Source organism: Protopterus annectens, chromosome 8.part0 (genome assembly GCF_019279795.1).
Source record: "Protopterus annectens isolate FY-2018-M chromosome 8.part0, PAN1.0, whole genome shotgun sequence".
Lineage (NCBI taxonomy): Eukaryota > Metazoa > Chordata > Ceratodontiformes > Protopteridae > Protopterus > Protopterus annectens.
Window position 1 is genome coordinate 770,454,011 of NC_056741.1, and position 19,259 is coordinate 770,473,269.

Below are 19,259 nucleotides of genomic sequence, written 5' to 3' on the forward strand. Positions count from 1 at the left end.
GAATATATGTATATTGCTAGAAATAGTATTGACTAAAAATGTATTTATTTTTGATAGTGCCATTCCTACAATTGACTGGAGTAGCAATGGGGACATCAGTAGCAAATACATATGCAAATTTGGTGCTATACCAATGGGAAAAGCAGTTTATCTTGAGTAACTATAATGAATTAAATAAAAAAGTGAAATTTTATAATAGATTTGTAGATGATTGTTTTCTCGTATGGGATGGCACATATGAAGAAATTGTTCATAGGTTCATAGGTTTATACTAGGCTATCTGCCCTAAGGCATTTATAAGCCTAGCCCAGAGTTTTTGTGGCTTACGCCACCCCTTATGTTAAAAAATACTGTGCCCATTAGTTTGTTGTGCCTCTGTCCAGCAGTGACACAGAGATGATTCCCGGGGTAAACCTACGATCTCCCATCCACCGGTCAAGACTTCTCTTGAACAGAGCCAGCGAGGTGCTCTGCCTCACATGGACCGGGATTTTATTCCACAACATAGGGAGTCTCTGGGTGACAAATCTATCCCTCCAGCATGTCCTATTTATATCCGTACTAAGGTTTAAGTCTCTTGCTCTAGTGGGTCTGGTAGATTTGGATTTTTTGAGGTGGAGCATGTCCATTAATTCCGGGTTGGACATGGCCTTGTATGTCAGGCACAGGTCACCTCTGAGCAGACGGTATGCGACTGAATAAAGCTGGAGTTTCTTCAGTCTGGCAGCATATGACAGATTTTGGAGTCCCTTTATCCCTCTGGTGAGGAACTTTTGGGGTCTCTCCAATTGCTGCAGGTGTCTGGTGAGATGCATCCCGAATGGGGCATTGTACTCGATCATTGGTCTGATAAGTGAAGAGTACAGGGGAACAATGACCTCACTTGATCTGGATGTGAATCCCTTCATGATCAGGTGGGCAATGTAGAAGGTTTTTCTAACCACTTTAGCAATGTGAGTGTCAAAAGAAAGGCCACTGTCAACCTGGGTCCCCAGGTCCCTGATAACCTCTTCTGTGCTTAGTGGATTGCCACCTATATGGTAGCTTGGGGTTACCTTGTTCTTCCCCAAGGGTATGACTATACATTTTTTGGCATTTAACTTCAGGCCATGACTCTGGCACCAGCTATCTGTTTCCGTGAGACCCCTCTGAAAGATATCTGTGTCCGATGTACTTTCCACTATGGCTCCCAGTTTGCAGTCATCTGCAAACTTTGTCAGCCATAGTCCTCCTATGTTAGCCTGTACTTCTGAGAAGTAGATGCCAAACAACAGGGGGCCAAGGACTGAGCCCTGTGGGACACCACTTGTGACCGGCTTGGAATCTGACATGGCGCCAGCTACTCTAACCCTGTGGGTTCTGTCCTTTAGCCAGTTTGCAACCCATCTTGTGACATATGGGTTTACATTTAAGCTGGTAAGTTTCTCTATAATACCCGAGTGGGGTATTGTGTCGAAAGCTTTTGCAAGGTCAAGGTAGGCTGTATGGACTGCCTTTCCCTCATCAGTGGCCTTGGTGACTGTTTCGAAGAAGTCGACCAAGTTCAAAAGGCATGATCTGCCCTTGACAAAGCCAAACTGGGTCAGGTCCAATGTCTGCAAGTCCCCTATGTCTTTGTTTATGAGTTCCATTATGATCCTCTCCATAGCTTTGCAGACCAAGCTTGTTAAGCTTATGGGGCGGTAATTACCAGGGTCCGTAGAGGCACCGCCTTTGTGGAGTGGGACCACAGTTGCCGTACGCCACTCCTTGGGCACGTATCCTGTGGTAAGGCTAAGATTAAACAGCTGCCTTATGTGCGGGTTAAGTTCCTCATTGAGTTCATGTAGCACACAGCTGGGGACACCATCCGGTCCCATTGATGCTCTGTTTTTAGCTTTAGAGAGAGCAGCTTTCACCTGCGCATTGGAGATGTCTGGGAGGCTGCACTCCACTGGGATAGTTATCTCTCCTTTTGAGGGAGAGAGGGGGGTGAAGTTTGCACTGAACCTGTCTGCCAGTATGTTAGCAATGTCTGTGGGTTCAGTGATTTTTGTATCATTTTGGACTAATTCTGAGCATATCTGGGAGTTTCAACCCAGGTTTCTAACATAGCTGAATAAGGCCTTATGATTGTCTTTTGAATCTATGGCAATTTTTCTCTCAAAGTTGGCCTTGGATGATTTTGAGTGCTCGTATTTTTTTACTAATAATGATCAAAGGTGTCTTCTCTTTTATGGATTTTGCTCTATCACGTAACAGCTTTCTCCTCTTGTTGTAAAGTTTGTTTATGGCTGGGGTCCACCAGACTGGACGTTTGCCCTTGGTGGAAAGAGTCTTGGTTTTATTAGGGATTGCCTGATCCATGCAGTCCTGGAGGTGTTTGTAGAAGGCATTTGTAAGGGCTTCCGCAGCTTGGGTTGTGGTTTCCACTGGCTCGGGGGCCTTGAAGGATACCACACCAGTCTTGAGTAGTGTGAAGTTTGCTTTAGAGAAGTTCTTCACTGTGGTCTTTTTTGTTTGGGGTGGGGGCGGGATGTGGATATCCAGTGAGATTAGTTTATGATCTGATCTCACCAATGAGGGATATACTTCGTGTGGAGCATTTTGTCCCCATGTTTGTGATGATGAGATCTAGTATATTTTCTCCTCTTGTGGGAACGGTGACTAGTTGTTCCATGGCATTTGAATTTATGAACTCCAGGAACCTTTGGGCTAGAAAGTTTGGGCTTGAGTAATGTTCCCAGTCTATATTCGGGTAGTTGAAGTCACCCAATATAATGGTGTTTGGAGATACTTTTATACCCTCCAGTGTCTTCAGGAAGGCTGTGTGGGGTTCCTGAGTTTGAGAGGGTGGCCTGTAGCATGCTACAAATTGTAGAGCAGTTTTGCCTATGGTTAATTGCACCTGGATGGTTTCCGATGCTTCGTGCGTTGCCACCAACCTGGAGGTGTGGGTATCCTTGATAAATATGGATACACCCCCTCCTTTTGTGGTGTGGTCCGGGTTTTGGGGCCGGAACGCATGATATGAGGTAAAACCTGATAGTGCCGGGGTGTTCTCAGGAGCCTTGAACCAGGTTTCAGTCACAGCACAGACATCGATGTTCTCCATACTGAGAAGGGCCTTGAGTGCGTGCATTTTCAGATTTAGACTTCTGGCATTGAGCAGCATTACCCTTAGTTTCTTCCCATTTTTGTTTTCTAGGGTGGTAGGTTTAGAATTTGAGCCTTGCCTAAAAAAGGCACTATGGGGGTGGCAAGAGCCTTAGCCAATATCCGGAATCCCAGGGGTGACAGGTGCAAGCCGTCCCTTGCGAAGCAGCGTGGCTTGTCAAGCATGTCATCCCAGGCAGACAGACACTGGATCCCCTTTGAATGACACCAGAAATTAAGCCAATTGTTAAAGCTGATCATCTTGTCTCTATGTTGTGGCATCATTCTTGGTGAAGGAAGGATGCTGCTCAGGGTCAGGGTCATACCTGCCTGGGCTACATAATCAGAGAGCTCCTCTATGTCTCTTTTCATGTGGTCCAGGGAGGTACGTCTCAGGTCGTTCACACCAGCATGGACAATGACTGTGTCATATATGTACTTGCTGTGGAGTGACCCGAGTGCTTGTGTTATGTGGCGGATTCTAGCACCCGATAGGCAGCTTACTGTGACCCTCTCCTTGTTCAGCCTGGTGAGTGGGACGTCAGTGTGTCTGACTATGGAGTCACCTATGACAAGTATGTTTTGTGTTGTATTTGGCCTTAAGGGCTGTGACTGCTTTGCACACAAATTTTGTGTTTTATGCGTTGCCTGTGGTGTGTCATGAGGTGGCGGTTGCTTGGGTGTCTGCTTTGGAGGCCTCTGCTGTTTAGGTAAATTTTTGTTCAGAGCCTCCGAGTATGTCTTTGTGTGTTTGTGTTTGATTCATCGTTGTGATAGCTTTATGTGAGACTGGTTTTGTGGTGTGTGTAGTTGCCTTCTCCTCCTGTCTGGTCTTGCCAGTCCTGAGTTGAGAGAGCTCAGCCTCCAGTTTGGCTAAATAGCTGCATCTCTCGCAAGTATATGTGTTATGTGGGAGGAGGAGAGGGTTGTCTGTGTACATGAGGCAATTGTAACATTGCCTCAATATTCCCAGATTCACCAACTAGACAGGAGAGGATGCCAGTATCTGGCCCTTCGACATGCTAGAGAAATTAAGAAGTTTGGGGTGTAACTGAATGAGAGAGGACTTAGTAAGGAAGTGGGTACTCCTGGGGGGGGGGGGGGGGTTTCGCTAGTGAGGGACTTTGTATAATACAGAAGTGCTAAGCCTGAAAAGAAGATGTTTTTAAGAGAAGTGCTGAGCTTTTTTTTTTTTTTTTTTTTTTTTTTTTTTTGAGGGAAAAGAAAAAGCTTTTTAGGAACAAGTGCTGCGCTTTTTAGTTAAGGGATATACTGTTTAGATTACTAGTAGAGCAGTTCTAAGGGAAAAAATGAAGAACAGACTTTATGGAGCCAGAAGAAGTTTAACCTTGTTAAACCTGCGCTGCCCGATGCTGCTCTAGTGGCAACTCCACGCTAAAGCGTGCTTGATAGCAGGGGCTGGAAAGAGCCAGGAATTGACCCAATACGGCCAATTAAACTACAGTTTCAAGTCAATAACCACTCCCACGGGGGGCAGGGGAGCTGATCAATGTTTTTCACTGCCACTGATCAACAGAGAGACTTTCCCTTAGCCCAAGCAAAAATGGCCTCACAGAAACTTGCAAACAGTTCAGGAACAGCAAGCCTGTAACTGAACTTTTTTAAATCTCAGAAAAGTGGGAAAAAAGCAAGATTTTTTTTGTTTTGTTTTTTCAGAGATAGCAGAGGTTCACAAGTAATATCAAGTTATAACAGTGCAGTAAATGACCCCACACAAGAGTGCTAGGTCAAAGACAGAAAATATGCAAGTTTTGAGAAAAAACTATTTTAAAATTAAGTGCAAACAGGAAATTCAGTAAACAGCTTTTGGTTGTGCTCTAAATACAACTACTAATGCAGAAATCAAGTTTAACAAGCCAGAAAATGCTCAAACTAGGCAACTATGCAGAAAAACTTAGCAAATAAACAGAGAAAAATACTTAAAATCTCAAAAGTGGCTCCCTTCTTCTCTCAGCGTTTTCTCCTCTTGGTGGGTGCTTCACCAACAGCCAACAAGCCTGAAGAGATGCCAAACCCACGAGGCAACTAGGTTTTAAGAGAGGAAGATGAAGGAGTTTTGGAAATGACCCCTACTGGTCAATAAAACTACAGTTTCAAGTCAGTAACCACTCCCACGGGGGGGCAGGGGAGCTGCTCAATGTTTTTCACTGCCACTGATCAACAGAGAGACTTTCCCTTAACCCAAGCAAAAATGGCCTCACAGAAACTTGCAAACAGTTCAGGAACAGCAAGCCTGTAACTGAACTTTTTTTAATCTCAGAAAAGTGGGGAAAAAAGCAAGATTTATTTTTTTGTTTTTGTTTTTTCAGAGATAGCAGAGGTTCACAAGTAATATCAAGTTATAACAGTGCAGTAAATGACCCCACACAAGAGTGCTAGGTCAAAGACAGAAAATATGCAAGTTTTGAGAAAAAACAATTTTAAAATTAAGTGCAAACAGGAAATTCAGTAAACAGCTTTTGGTTGTGCTCTAAATACAGCTACTAATGCAGAAATCAAGTTTAACAAGCCAGACAATGCTCAAACTAGGCAACTATGCAGAAAAACTTAGCAAATAACAGAGAAAAATATTGTTGAATATGTGGACTATTTAAACACCACTACGGAATTTTTGGAATTCAAAAAAGTTGTTTCATCTGATAAAATAGTTTTTTTGGATGTTATGCTTTATAAAAAAGCAAATAAAATAGAAACTAAGATCTATAAGAAAGAAGTTAATGCTAATAGATACATTAGAAGGGATAGCATGCATGCGCCGCATACCTTTAAGGGAGTTATTAAAGCACAATTTATAAGGGCTAGTAAACTGAATATAGAAGAAGAGACCTTTGAACTCCAAATTGATGAAATGAGGCAGGAATTTATAAAAGGTGGATATTCTATAAAATATGTAGATACAGTTTATAATGAAGTCAAAATAAATAGGAAAGATAAGTACAAACCTATTTTTAGTGAAAATGTTGAACTGCCTACACAAAATTTAGATGAAAATAAGAATACAGTTAGATATGTGACTTCATTCAATGAGAATACTAGTGAAGTATGTAAGATCATAGAGAATAATTGGCTAATTCTATTGACCATGCCAGAATTAAAAGATCTAATAGATTTAAAACCTAAATTTTCTTATAGAAATCAAGAGACACAAACAGAAATTATGCTATAAAGATTTTAGAATTAAAAGTAATGCTCATCAAGGTAGGATGGCAACTGAGAAATGTTATAATTGTAGTTGTTGTGTGGACATTTTTGATTTAGATAAGGAATTTATACACCCTAAATCCAAAGAGAAATATTTTTTTAAGTGCACAGTGAATTGTAATACATCTAAATTAGTGTATTTGGCAACTTGCACGCTTTGCACAGCATTCTACATTGGGAAAACAATGAGGAAGTTGAAGGAACGCATAATAGAGCATAAGTCAGAAATAAAAAGGAAAGTGTTAACTAATGCTCTATATAAACATATGATGGAACATGATAAGTATAATTTCAAATTTAGGGGTGTAAGTGTAGTTAATATGGATATAAGAGGGGGAGATATAAATAATATTCTTGAATTGAGAGAATATGAATGTATTATAAAGTTACAGGCAGATTCATCACCAGGCTTAAATAATATGGTTAGTATAAAGCCGATACTAATTAAAAAAGAGAGAGAGAATATATAGTAACCCCACTCAATGTCCATATATTGACTTGTATATGTTATTTCATTTAATGCTTTGAATGTTTTAAATATAACAATAAGCTATGGTGTTAATAATAGGATTGTATAGTTATGTACAGCTAATTTTATAGCATAGACACTATCAGTGCATATGCTTTTAAGAACTATTTTAAATGTTTAATTATAGGTTAATTTTGTATGGCTGGCTGAATCAGGTGTTTATATGTAACCTCTATTTAAAGTTTTGAAAAAGCATTTTAATTTGTGTACTGATGAAGGGTATGAGCCCGAAAGCTTTTCATTAAATATTTGGCGTTTATTATAGTGTGGTTTCTGTTACCACGTCAGATCTATCCCATTCCTATCTTCCATCTGGTACCTTGGCCTCACAGCACTTAGCTCCAGGACAGCCCATGCCATTTGACCTCGAGCAGCCCCAAGTGAGTGGCTCTCCAGTTAGTTCAGTGTACCCTCCAGCTTTTCCTCCCTGGGAGGCACACATAAAGAGTAAATGCAAGAGGAAGCATCTGGACTCCCCTGAAGATCCTCTTATTGAGTATTCTTACATGTATAATGGGAAAGTTCCCCAGCGTTGAAGATGCCTCCTTTGGCATCTTATTAGAGTTAATCAGACAGCTTGAGGGGGTCCTCCAAAACCCCTTCCCCATAGGAGTCAGTATTTCTCGAGGCCTTTGGCATGGACCCATCCATGTCCTGGGTGGTACCATTCAGGATGCCCTTGTCAGTTTGGTGCCTCAGAGGACTTGGAGTGAACCAGACATAGTGGAACCTGTCCCCCAGAAACCTAACGAGGTTATAGTTCCTCCCAAGCATAGGCCTTTTTGGAGTTAAGGACCTGGTGTGGAGGCTATTGTAGTTGCTGCAGGAGGAGTCTGTATATCCACCCCCACAAAGGACCTTTTCCAGGGACAAGAAGGTGGAAAACGGCTTTTTTCATAAATTGCAACAAATATTCAAGGGCACTGTGGGTGAAGTAGCCCCCCCCCCCCCCCATGGCATGGAGGGGACATTTAATAGACACTGCCCGAGAGGCAGGAGCAGTCTGCAGTATCAAGGCTTCTGGGGACCATTCCCCAGGAAGCCTTTCCAACACCCCTGAATAGTTGCCCAGTTGTAGTCTGGCGACAGTTGGGATGGATGCTTGGCTATCCAACCAGAAGCTTGGGAGACCACCACTCTGATGCTCAAGAGCTGCAAGTCATTTCCAGAGGTTATTCCATCCCCTTTCTGTACAAACCAACTGAAAGTCAGCAATCCCTTCCCAAAGTCCCACCTCAAAAGCGAAGGAGAGCAGTAGTGGAGATCTAAAAACTGCTCTTCGACTGAGTCATCCAAGATGTTCAAACAGACCAAAAAGTATCTAGAGTCTACTCAAGATTCTTTTTAGTGCCAAAGTAAAAGGAGGACCTAAGGCCAATTCTGGACCTTGGCAAACTAAACCATGATCGTGAAACGTACCAAATTCTGGATGTTAACTATGCAGTCCGTTCTTCTACTAAAGACTGAAAACTGGATGTGCTTGGTGGACCTCACATAAAGATAAAGCATTCCAGGAAGATGTTATTCGTGTTTCACTGTTGCAGTCATCACGCTTGGGTTATCTGCTTGCAGGTAGCCCTCAGTCGGCCCGAATACCAGAGACTTAATATTTCTGTGTTGGATGCTGTCGCTCCAGAACTGATGTCAGGTCGCCAGGGGTATAAAAACAGGCAGCCGATGCCATTACACCAGTCTTTCTTACAGAGGAGCCCGAAGCAGAAGCAGTTCTCAAGTGCCGATCAGCCACTACCTGAATTTTCGTTTATAAGTTGTATAATTCTGAAGTCTTCTAAAGCTAAGTACCCCGTTGGGGATCCTTTTTTCTTGCTTTAACCGATGTCAGAAAACGTTAACAATTGTCTTGCCTGTGGAAAGCAAATACCTCACAGAGATTTTCATTCTTACTGCGTCACCTGTTTAGGTCCAGACCATGGCATACCACGCTGTCAGTTTTGTGCCTTGTTTAATGCCCGAACCATTTGTTGTCAGGCTCTCTTTGTCGCTAAATTCTTTCGCTCTCTATCTCCGTATTCCGAAATGGCTTTGGTAAGCCATCCGAATACCGATATTCCAAAAAAAGTAAGGATAAAGACAGAGACAGACCGCATAGGTCCAAAGCTGCCGATGACGCTTCTGTTAAGCTAGTCGCCAGTCCGCCGGTACTCAGTGAGGCGCTTTTGCAACCCCTAATGCCTGCTTCATTGGATTCGCAGGCCTCTATCAAGACCCATTCAGAGTCTGGCATGCCACGAGACTCTTCTTCAACTATGGAACCTGCGGATGTCTCTACCTTGGATGGGTCTGGAGCCGCTGTGCAGGCACCGGCTTCTGAGGCAGTTCTTCGCTCAACCAATGTTCGACTCAAACCGACTTCTTTTTTTATCTAAAACTACAGAGTTTCTTAAGCCAAGAGTACGCACTACACCTAGAAAACCACCGACCGAAGTGCATGCACCTGCTCCCATACCAGAACGACAAATGCTTAGAATGGCAGAAGACCTTATCACTCTGATTAGGGGAAGTCTGCCTTCCCCTGCTAAGAGGAAATGAGACCAGTCCCTCGCAGTTTCAACAGACCAGGAGACTGATGACACTGAGGTATCTGATTATGAGGACATCCCCTTATCTACTTATGAGGATTCAGATGCAGAGGAATCCATTCCCTCTGCCTCCCCTTCAGAGGAGTTTTCTTTTGGTGAAACCTTACATACTTTGAGGGCATTTCCACTGGGAATGCCAAGACTATCCTCAGTCCTAAAAGAGAGAATTCCTATATTTGCGACAGCACAGGCCTTTAGCAATACCCCCTGTCCTGGAAGTTGATGGTGATGTTTTTATGGAATCCAGTCTTACTCCTGACACTTTACCTCCCAACCCTAGGAAACCAGACAAGTACTACAGAGTACCTGACACTCACAAATTTATTTTCAAGAATCCTACTGCTGACCCAGATATCATTTCCCAGGGGCCTAAGGTATCAAGGTTACTACAGCCAAGAATCCCACCCCTTCGGACAGAGATTTCAGAGCTTTAGACAGATCGGGTAAGAAGGTATATACCTCTGCAACTCTTTTTATTAGGGCATTGAATTGTCAGTTTCACATGCTGAAGTACCAGCAACATATTATGGAACTTATTAAACAAAAAGTGGCAACCTTTACAGACTGTGCAGAAAATAAAGAATTGCAGGAGCTTACGCACTTTGCAAGTCAAGTCAGCAAGCATACTTTACAGTGTGGCTTTGATGCCCTAGAAGCATATTGCCTGGTACCAGTCACTGACTCTGTACTGAGAAGACATGCTTGGCTTAAGGAGCAGACCTTGCCAGACCATGTAAAATCAAAGTTACTAGATGCTCCTTTGAACAAGGACAGTTTGTTTGGCACCAAAGCAGAAACATTCTTAACAAAATGGAAGAAAAAGCTAAGGCTATGCAGACTGTTAAAGAATTCTTACAAGTGCAACCCCCTAGATTCAGTAGGCATTGCACCTCCAAACACTGGTCCTTTCCTACCCCCCTCCAGGCCATCTCAAGCCAGACCCAGGGGAAACAAACCACCCAGACTACAGTCTCAGGATATGCAGAGATCTAAGCAATGGAGTCCCCCACCCCCAAAGCAGGGAGGGTAAGCCACCTCCTCATGGAAAAAAACTCACAGTGACTTCTCCACTCCACTATCCATCCCTGCCCAGTTGTTTGTGCCTCTAGGAGGAAAACTGGCCCTTCATGCAAAAAACTGGATGTCCATCACACAAGACCGATGGGTCCTCAACATTGCATCCCAGGGGTACAAATTTTACTTCCACTCACTGCAAAACCCAAGAGGGTTCCCAGACCTTCCTCCAAACCAGTGGGCAGAGGCACAAAGCCAAGTTCTTTCCCTAATCTCCATCAGAGTTGTTCAGCCGGTTCCAGTAGAACAGATAGATCAAGGATTCTATTCCAGACTCTTCCTGGTAATTCAAAATGCTTACCCTGCAACAGCTTTTACCTATGCTAGCCAAGGATGCCTGGTTAGTTACCCTAGACTTAAAAGAAGCCCATCTGCACATCCCCATAAGGGAGTCATTTAGGAAGTATCTGCGTTTCAGGGCCGGGTCTATGCATTATCAGTTCTCTGCACTTCCCTTTGGCTTATCCACTGTGCCCAGAGTTTTCACAAAATGCTTGGCTCCAGCCATTGCATATTGCAGGCAAACAAATATCCATGGAACATGGCCTTGGACATGCATGTCCATCTGCAAGCTCAGTTCCTGCCAGGCAAACAAAAGTCACTGGCAGACGACTTAAGTAGAAACCTCCTAGACCCACACGTGTGGCAACTGGAGCCCAGCACTTTCAAACTTCTGATTCAGAAATGGGGGACCCCAGAGGTGGATTTCTTTCCCTCCCCCTACAACCACCAGCTCAGCAAATACTGCACCAGGAACCTTCACAGCAGGGCCTGGAAAGTGGATGCCCTATCCTTTCAGTGGGTAAATCTCTCAATCTGTGCCTTTCCCCCTCTGCCCCTGTTCTCAAGAGTATTACTGAAGATAAGACAGGACAAACCAAGGACAATTCTGATTGCCCCAGACTGGCCACGCCAGCACCGGTACCCACTCCTGCACACCTGTCACTGGTGCCACCCTGGCACCTACACCAGAAACCAACCCTGCTCTCTCAGCAGGAGGGACATATTTTGCATCCTCAACTGCAAACCCTAAATCTTGCAGCCTGGCTTATTCCTTGATTTCTCCCGTGGCAACCCTAAGCAAACAGGTCTTTGACGTCATTCTTGAAGCCAGAAGACCCAGTACAAGAAAGTCCTATGCTGATAAGTGGAAAATGTACTGGTCCTGGATTCATTCTAAAGGAGAGTACACAACTCTGCCTTCCCTGCCTCTAATCCTGGATTACTTAGCAGATCTATTCCACAAAGGCCTGTCCTTCTCCTCCATTAAGATACATGCCTCAGCCATTTCATCTTATTACAACACTAAGTCACCTCTTTTCTCAAACCTCTTATCAAACAGTTCCTGAGAGGGGCAAACAACTTAAGGCCGCCAAGGAGAGCACCCACCCCCTGCTTGGGACCTTAACTTTGTACTGGAAAAGCTCATGCTTCCTGTCTTTGAACCTGCAGCATCAGCAGATTTATAATTCCTCTCTTGGAAAACAACCTTACTTCTGGCCATCACTTCAGCTTGAAGAGTGTCCAAACTACAAGCACTTATGGCTGTGGAACCCTTCATTATTTTCCATGCTGACAGGGTTTCCCTCAGGACTAACCCTTCCTTTATGCCTAAATTGGTGTCCACTGTGGCTCTAAACCAATCCATCCATTTGCATACCCTAATCCTCAGAATAAAGGGAAAAGGATCCTGCACTCCTTAGACGTGCACAGACAATTCTACCTTGACAGGGCTATGCCCTTCAGTAAATCTGACCAGTTACTAGTCAGCTTTGCATCAGGGACAGAGGGCAAGGCCATTTCAAAACAAACTATTTCCAAATGGATAGCACACTGCATCCATTTCTGCTACAAGCACCATGGGAAGCCTACCCCTCAGGGGGTCAGAACACATTCCACTAGGGCAACATCTACCTCTACATCATTTCTCAGGGGAGTACCTACCAGGGACATCCTGGAAGCTGCTACCTGGAGTTCTGTGCACACCTTCACCAGGCATTACCACCTGCCTATCTTTTCCAAATCAAGGGCAGGTTTTGCAACTGCAGTCCTACAGAGCATACTAGCCAGCCTTAACTCTTCTTGACTGCCTCCACCCTTCTTCAGTTTTGGGAGTCCACCCAAGTGTGATGACTGCAACAGTGAAACACGAAGAACATAGTACAGTTGTGTACACTTACCATGAGTGTAGATGTTCGATTGTATTCACTGTTTCAGTCCTGGATTCCCTCCCTCCAGCCCTCTGGTTTCTCCCTCTCTCTCTCTCTCTCTCCCCCCTCTCTATGGCTATTACTCACCCCTTTCAGGGGTATTGGTATTTACTTTTTACTGGTGGTGTTTTTCCCCACCATAACTTAACTCCCTTTTGGGGGGCTCCTGACATTTGGGGCAATAAAAATTGATGTAATGGCGTCAGCTGCCTGCTTTTATATCCCTAACGACCTGACGTCAGTCCTGGAGCGACAACATCTGATGCAGAAATGCCAAGTCTCTGGTATTCGGGCCGGCTGAGAGATACCTGCAGACAGATAACCCAAGTGTGATGACTGCAACAATGAAAACACTCTAACATCTACATTTATGGTAAGTGTAGACAACTGTACTTTTCTGCAGTTCTGGTTGGGATCCAGCCTTTACTAGTTTCAAGTGCTGCTCTTTGGGCTCACCAGAGCTCCTGGGTGTTCAACAAGTGTATGGCAGCAGTAACCTGGCTTAGGCTGCGGGGTTTCCAGGGCTTTCCTTACTGGAAACTAGCTTTTGATTATTTTCTCAAACCATCTCTAATCCAGGCCATTGACTACCTGCTCCCACTTTGCCTATCCGTGGGCATCACAGTATGCTACAGCAGGTCCAATCTAGATCTAGTACAAGCCCTGGAATTCATTGGATACCGCGAATAAAATTGCCAAATTACCCCCTTCTAGACTTGCCTCCCTGTGGAGTCGAGCTAGGAACTTTCTAAACTTTCAGAGGACCCATCTTACATAGCTGTTTGGCTCCTTGGCCTGATGGCTGTGACTGTTTGTCTTGTACCACTGGCCAAATTCTACATGAAGATTCCTCAGTGGACCTTGTCAATCCAGTGGTCACTTTATTCTCATCTTGGGAAGTTTTCATTTGTCTTACTGATAAATGCCACTGACACATTGACTGGTGGCTGGAGTCTTATCAGGTTCCTGCAGTCATCCTTTTGTTTTCCCTGAGCCCCCAGGCCACAGCTGTCATGGCCGCTTTCCTCTTGGGGGGGTGCATTTTGCATTTTGAAGGGAAGACAGGCCAAGGTCCTTGGCGCTTGTCAGAGGCCTGTCTTCACATTGGTGTCTTGGAGATGAGCAGTCCCCTAGTTTTGCAGGCCTTCCAGGACTTTATACTCAAAGGTATGATATATATTCAGATGGATGTCATGGTAGTGGTTTAATACATAAACAAACAAGGGGGAACCGCTCATATCCCGTTTGTCGAAAGATTGTGCGAGTGTGGCAGTGGGTGATATTCTTGCAGTGCTTTCTGATAGCAGTGCACATCCCAGGGAAATCCAAAGTGCTATCAGACAACTTTAGCAGGAACATCCTAATGCTCTGAGTTTTTCCTCAAGTCAGTGATAGTGGCATGAGTATTCAGGCACCAGGGCAACCCTGCTGCAACCTATTTGCATCCCTTCTTCAACACCAAGTGCAGCAGCTTTTTCATTATGATCCCTACATGGAGACTATCACAAAGGGATACTATCCTCCATACTTGTCCCTTGCGTTTCTTATACACATATCCCCTACACCCTTGATAGTAAAATTGCTTCAGAAAGCAGCCCATTGCAGAGTGATAGTGATCCTCATAGCCCCCATTTTTGTTGAAACGAGTATGGTTCTCTGTTCTATGGCCTCATCTATTGCACCTTCCTTAGGTCCTGGACTCTATTCCAGGGCTGATATCACACCCCTCAGGTCAGCCTCACATGAATCTCAAATCCCTCAAGTTGATTGCTTGGTTCCTTCAATTCCATTGTTGGCCAGAGATCCCATGCTATCTAAGAGAGTTGTTTACATCCTTTCTTTCTCCCAGGAACTTTTGACCAGGAAGATTTACACTAGGAAGTGGAAAAGATTTTCCATTTGGCCTACTACTAAAGGTTTTGGCCCCTTTTCACTCCATTGAAACTATTTTTTGATTTTCTGATGGATCTGTTTTATTATTGTGTTATAGTTTCATTAGGTTCATAGGTATATGCTAGGTTAGTGACCTGTGGGACCTAGCCAAGCATCTCAGTTGTATCCCACATGTTTATGTGCCTTAGAAGTTATTTTAAGGGGTATATGTAAGCTAGTGCAAGATTTACACTTCCTTGGGCCTAGATGCTGTTCCCCTTGCTCATTCCACTATCAAGGTTCGGTTAGTGATATTTCATGTGGGTATGGATAATAGGCCTGTTGCATTTCTCAAGCTATTCAAAGCCTTCTTGAAAGATACCTTCCTTCTTGGACTCCCTGTTAGAGATCTTACTTTTCCATGGGATTTACCTTTGCTTTTGCAAGCTTTGACTAGGCCTTCCTTTGAGTTGTTGCCATAGATACGAAATTCCTATTTTTTGTAAGACTGTTTTTAGTAGGTGTAATCTAAGCCAGTAGGGTTTTGGAACTCCAAATCTTGTCTTGCATCACTGTTTGTCTTATTTTCCATAAGAAAAGAGTAACTGTGACTAATCCTTCCTTCCTGTCTTAACTGGCCTCTGAGTCAAATTTGAATCAGTCAAGCCATTTATCCGTTTTCTTTCCCAACTACAGTAACCAAGGGGAGTACTTGCTTCATTGCTTAGATGTTCATTGTCAGCAAAGATTTTATTTGAACAAGACTAAAGCTATCATTGAATCAAACCAACTTTTTGTTTCTTTCTCTAAGGCTAGAATGGGTAATCCCATTTCTAAGGTGACCTTATCCAGATGGCATTCTGATTGCATTTCCTTCATTTACTTAGTGAAAGACAACTCTTTACCTGGTAATCCTAGAGCCCATCCTAACAGCAGTGTTCCTGCCTCAGCTGCCTTCTTTGCTCAGGCCTGTTCATATGACAGTTGTGCAACTGCTACTTAGTGTAACACTCTTTCCTTTGTAAGACATGACAAATTGGATGAACAGTCTAGATCCAGGTTAGCCTTTGGCTCCACTATTCTGCGGAATGTTCTCTTCCAACACTACCCTAATTTGACTGGCTGGAGACTGTGTCCCACAGGTTAAGGTGGACTGAAAAGACAACATCAGATACAAAAGTTATGTGCTTAACACTACATCGGTGTTGGTTTCTTCCGTACATCCTAACCATCCCTTCCTCTTGACATTTTTTGAGTGGCTTCTGGCAGACTGCAGACCCCAAAAACCTACCTTTGAGAGAATTTCTATAGTACCCTTGTCTTTTTCATGCTTGGGTTTTTTTCCCTTTATTTCCTAGAATACAGTTGGGCATTTTTTATCTTAGGAGAGTCAGGGAGGGCAGTACATTGTGAGAGAGGAGGTGGAACTTTGGAGCTGAAAGTCTAAGGTGCCAGCTTCAGATCCAGTCAGATCAGATAAAGCACTTGAGATGGACAGAAGAAACACACAGATCTAGGTTATGGTAAGTACATAACTTTCATTTTTTTACATTAATTTAGGAGAAGCCATGAGGCTATTACTGTGACTGAATCTGGTACAGACAACATAAGACACAATTGCTCATTTACCTAAAAAATTTAGTGTTTTTGAAGATGGCAGAATGTCTTAATCAGGTTGTTTTAATAAGTAAAGCTTATCATTTTGAAGACTTGCATATTAACCATGGTACTGAGTATAGTAGTTATCTCTGAGACTTCTTATGTCAAACACCACTCTTCTACTTTCTGTTTTGTATCTACTGCAAGATGCTTTTCTCGGGGTGCAAGTTACATCTGTGAAATATAGTAATCTAAGAAATGAAAAACAATGGATAATGATAGACTAACCTGAACTGGTTGTATCTGAGGATTGGTTAGTTTGTACTACTGTTAACAAACTTTGCATTAGTGTTTTACATATCCTTCTCAAAATGCGATATCATTGGTTAGTCACTTATTACAAATGGGAGGGTTTACTTGCTTTGATTAGAGATCAGTTGCCCGTTTCATTATTTTTTTTCAATATCTTTATTAAGCCATCACACTTTAAGCTGCATAATGAGTATATATGCATTAATAAGATTTTAAATTGTAACACATTTCTGTTATTATACAGTGTCAGCGTGTAGTGTAACTCCAGAATCAAATAACCACACTGAAAACCCCTCAGGTCTTGGCAAGCAAACAGTTCAAATAAATAGCTGAAATTTAGAGCGTTGTATTAAATGAAACGTATTTGTTCCACAATCCACAACAGTTTAGAGCGTTGTTTTAAATAAAACATATTTATTCCACAATCCAAAACAGTTTAACATACATAATTCATCAAATGCCCCATTTGATGATGGCATTTGATGAATTATGTATGTTAAACTGTTTTGGATTGTGGAATAAATACGTTTTATTTAAAACAACGCTCTAAACTGTTGTGGATTGTGGAACAAATACGTTTCATTTAATACAACGCTCTAAATTTCAGCTATTTATTTGAACTGTTTGCTTGCCAAGACCTGAGGGGTTTTCAGTGTGGTTATTTGATTCTGTTATTATACAGTGTACATGTTTTCTTTTTATCACTACGGCTTTTGTTTTTTCTTCGGTTATTTTATATCCTCTTCACGCCAGTAAAGATGAAAATACTCTGCAACAAACTGTTTTACGGTCAGAGGAAACCCATGAAATGTGTCATTTACTTCAAATTTAATAAACTACAGCAGTAAAAAAGGAGTACATGATTTTGTTTTTACTGGCTTGGCGATGCATGATGATTTTTTCAATCTTGGCTACTTACTCCTCCCAAGGTTCGGAAGGAACAAGACAAATTGCTTGAATTGAGTGTTCATTCATTCATTCACAGAGAAAGTGTGTGTCAAGATGGTCATAGATATGGGAACAGAAATTTATCACTTTTATCTTAGTCTGAGGAAAAACAAGCATCATTATTGTTCCACTGGTTGTGCATACATCAGGTGAAGGAAAGAAAAGCTTTTAAAACATATAAACACCAGGTTCAAAAGACAGCAAGATCTTCTACACACAAATCAAATGATGTGGATTTTATTTGGGATAGTGCAATATGTTTTTCAAGAAATTCATTACTTACTAGTATTAAAGGGGGAACATTTCATTTACATTCCATGTGGAATTAATGTGGCTTTCTTATTATTTTTAATAAGGAAACCATTTTTAGACAACTGTAGATTTTAAGTATAAAAAGTCACAGTGGAACTATGCATATTTTAAAGCTACCATTGATAATGGTAGGGCTTCTAAAATCCTCCGTTTGACCAAAAATCTCACTGGGTCCATTTTTTCTACTGAGTTTCAAGCTGCATGGCAAAAATCCCTGGAGACTGCAATTTTATCTTTGGTGCAGTTATTGATGTAACAGGTGTTTAAGGATTTGCAGACATAAATGAAGACTGTTGGTTTTGCATGATAAACTTTTTAGCAGCATCTGCAGCTGAAATTGCTCCCAGGATGGAAACTGTCAATGTTAATTTAGGAAAGAGGATGCATTTCAATGTGGTAAAAAGAACAATAAATTGGAAAAAGTTTTGAAAGGTCATCAGGAAAGTGCCATGAAAGTGGAAGCAAGTAATAAAAAAGAAAAAAAATGATTCACTTGACCAGATATCCATAGGTGATGTGTATAGTGTGTAACTAGTGTACCTCATTTTAGTAAGTCTTCAGTTCCATACATCGCAGCCAAGAACCAGTCTCCAGGGAATATCAAATTGTGTACATGTGGTTCAATGCAAATAAATAAGTAGTCTGCCAAAGACAGTGGAGCTCTGTGCAGTTGTTGAAAGTCCATCATTGTCACATGACTATGACAATGAAAATTTTCAAAGGGGAGTTGGCATTACTTCAAGGACTCGTTAAGTAAAGAGTGGCAAGTCATAGTTGCACATTGTTTATTCACCATCACTGTCTCCAGGGAGGCAAAGTCCCAGAAAAAAACAAAAAAAAAGACAGAGAAGAAAAAGTGAATATGCTGGTAGATTTTAAAGTGCATCATTTTTTTCCTCTAGAGTTTTAAGTGTTGTGGAATTAACAGTTTCTTTCTTAAATTCCATTTTGTAATGCAGGATTGGTCGGCACCATTAGTATCTTAAAACATATACTGTAAGGATGAATTAAAAATATATTTTCAAGAGTTTCTGGCACAGTGGGAGGTCAAGGCATTTTTATTTAAAAAAAAAAAATACTTTTGAACTAGTGCTGCATTCTACTGTTGCTGCATTTAAAAGGAACAATGAAAAAGACAAAGCATTATTAAACAGACAAAAAAATGTATAATTTAACTAAAGAAGAAAGGCACATTATAGTCTGTCCACAGATCCTAATATATGCTTCATGAAGGTAGATGAAGCTGGTATCACAGTTGTAAAGAATCTCAGTACATACAAAGATAAAAAGTCTGAATTAAGTGATGTATTTTTATGAGAAATTGCACTAACCTGAACTTGTGAAAGGTTGTAGATTAGTAGATGGCTGTATGAGAATTATTTAGAAGGAATATATGATTTTTTAATGTGGGTGATCCAGTAATTGGGATACTTTTTGGAATACCAA

At 42.1% G+C, this 19,259-nt stretch overlaps 1 protein-coding gene across 2 annotated transcripts in view; it reads left to right on the forward strand.

Moving 5' to 3' along the window:
* TESK2 (testis associated actin remodelling kinase 2) overlaps positions 1 to 19,259 on the forward strand; it is a 1,590,840-nt gene that overhangs the window by 1,443,506 nt on the left and 128,075 nt on the right. The window lies entirely within an intron of this gene.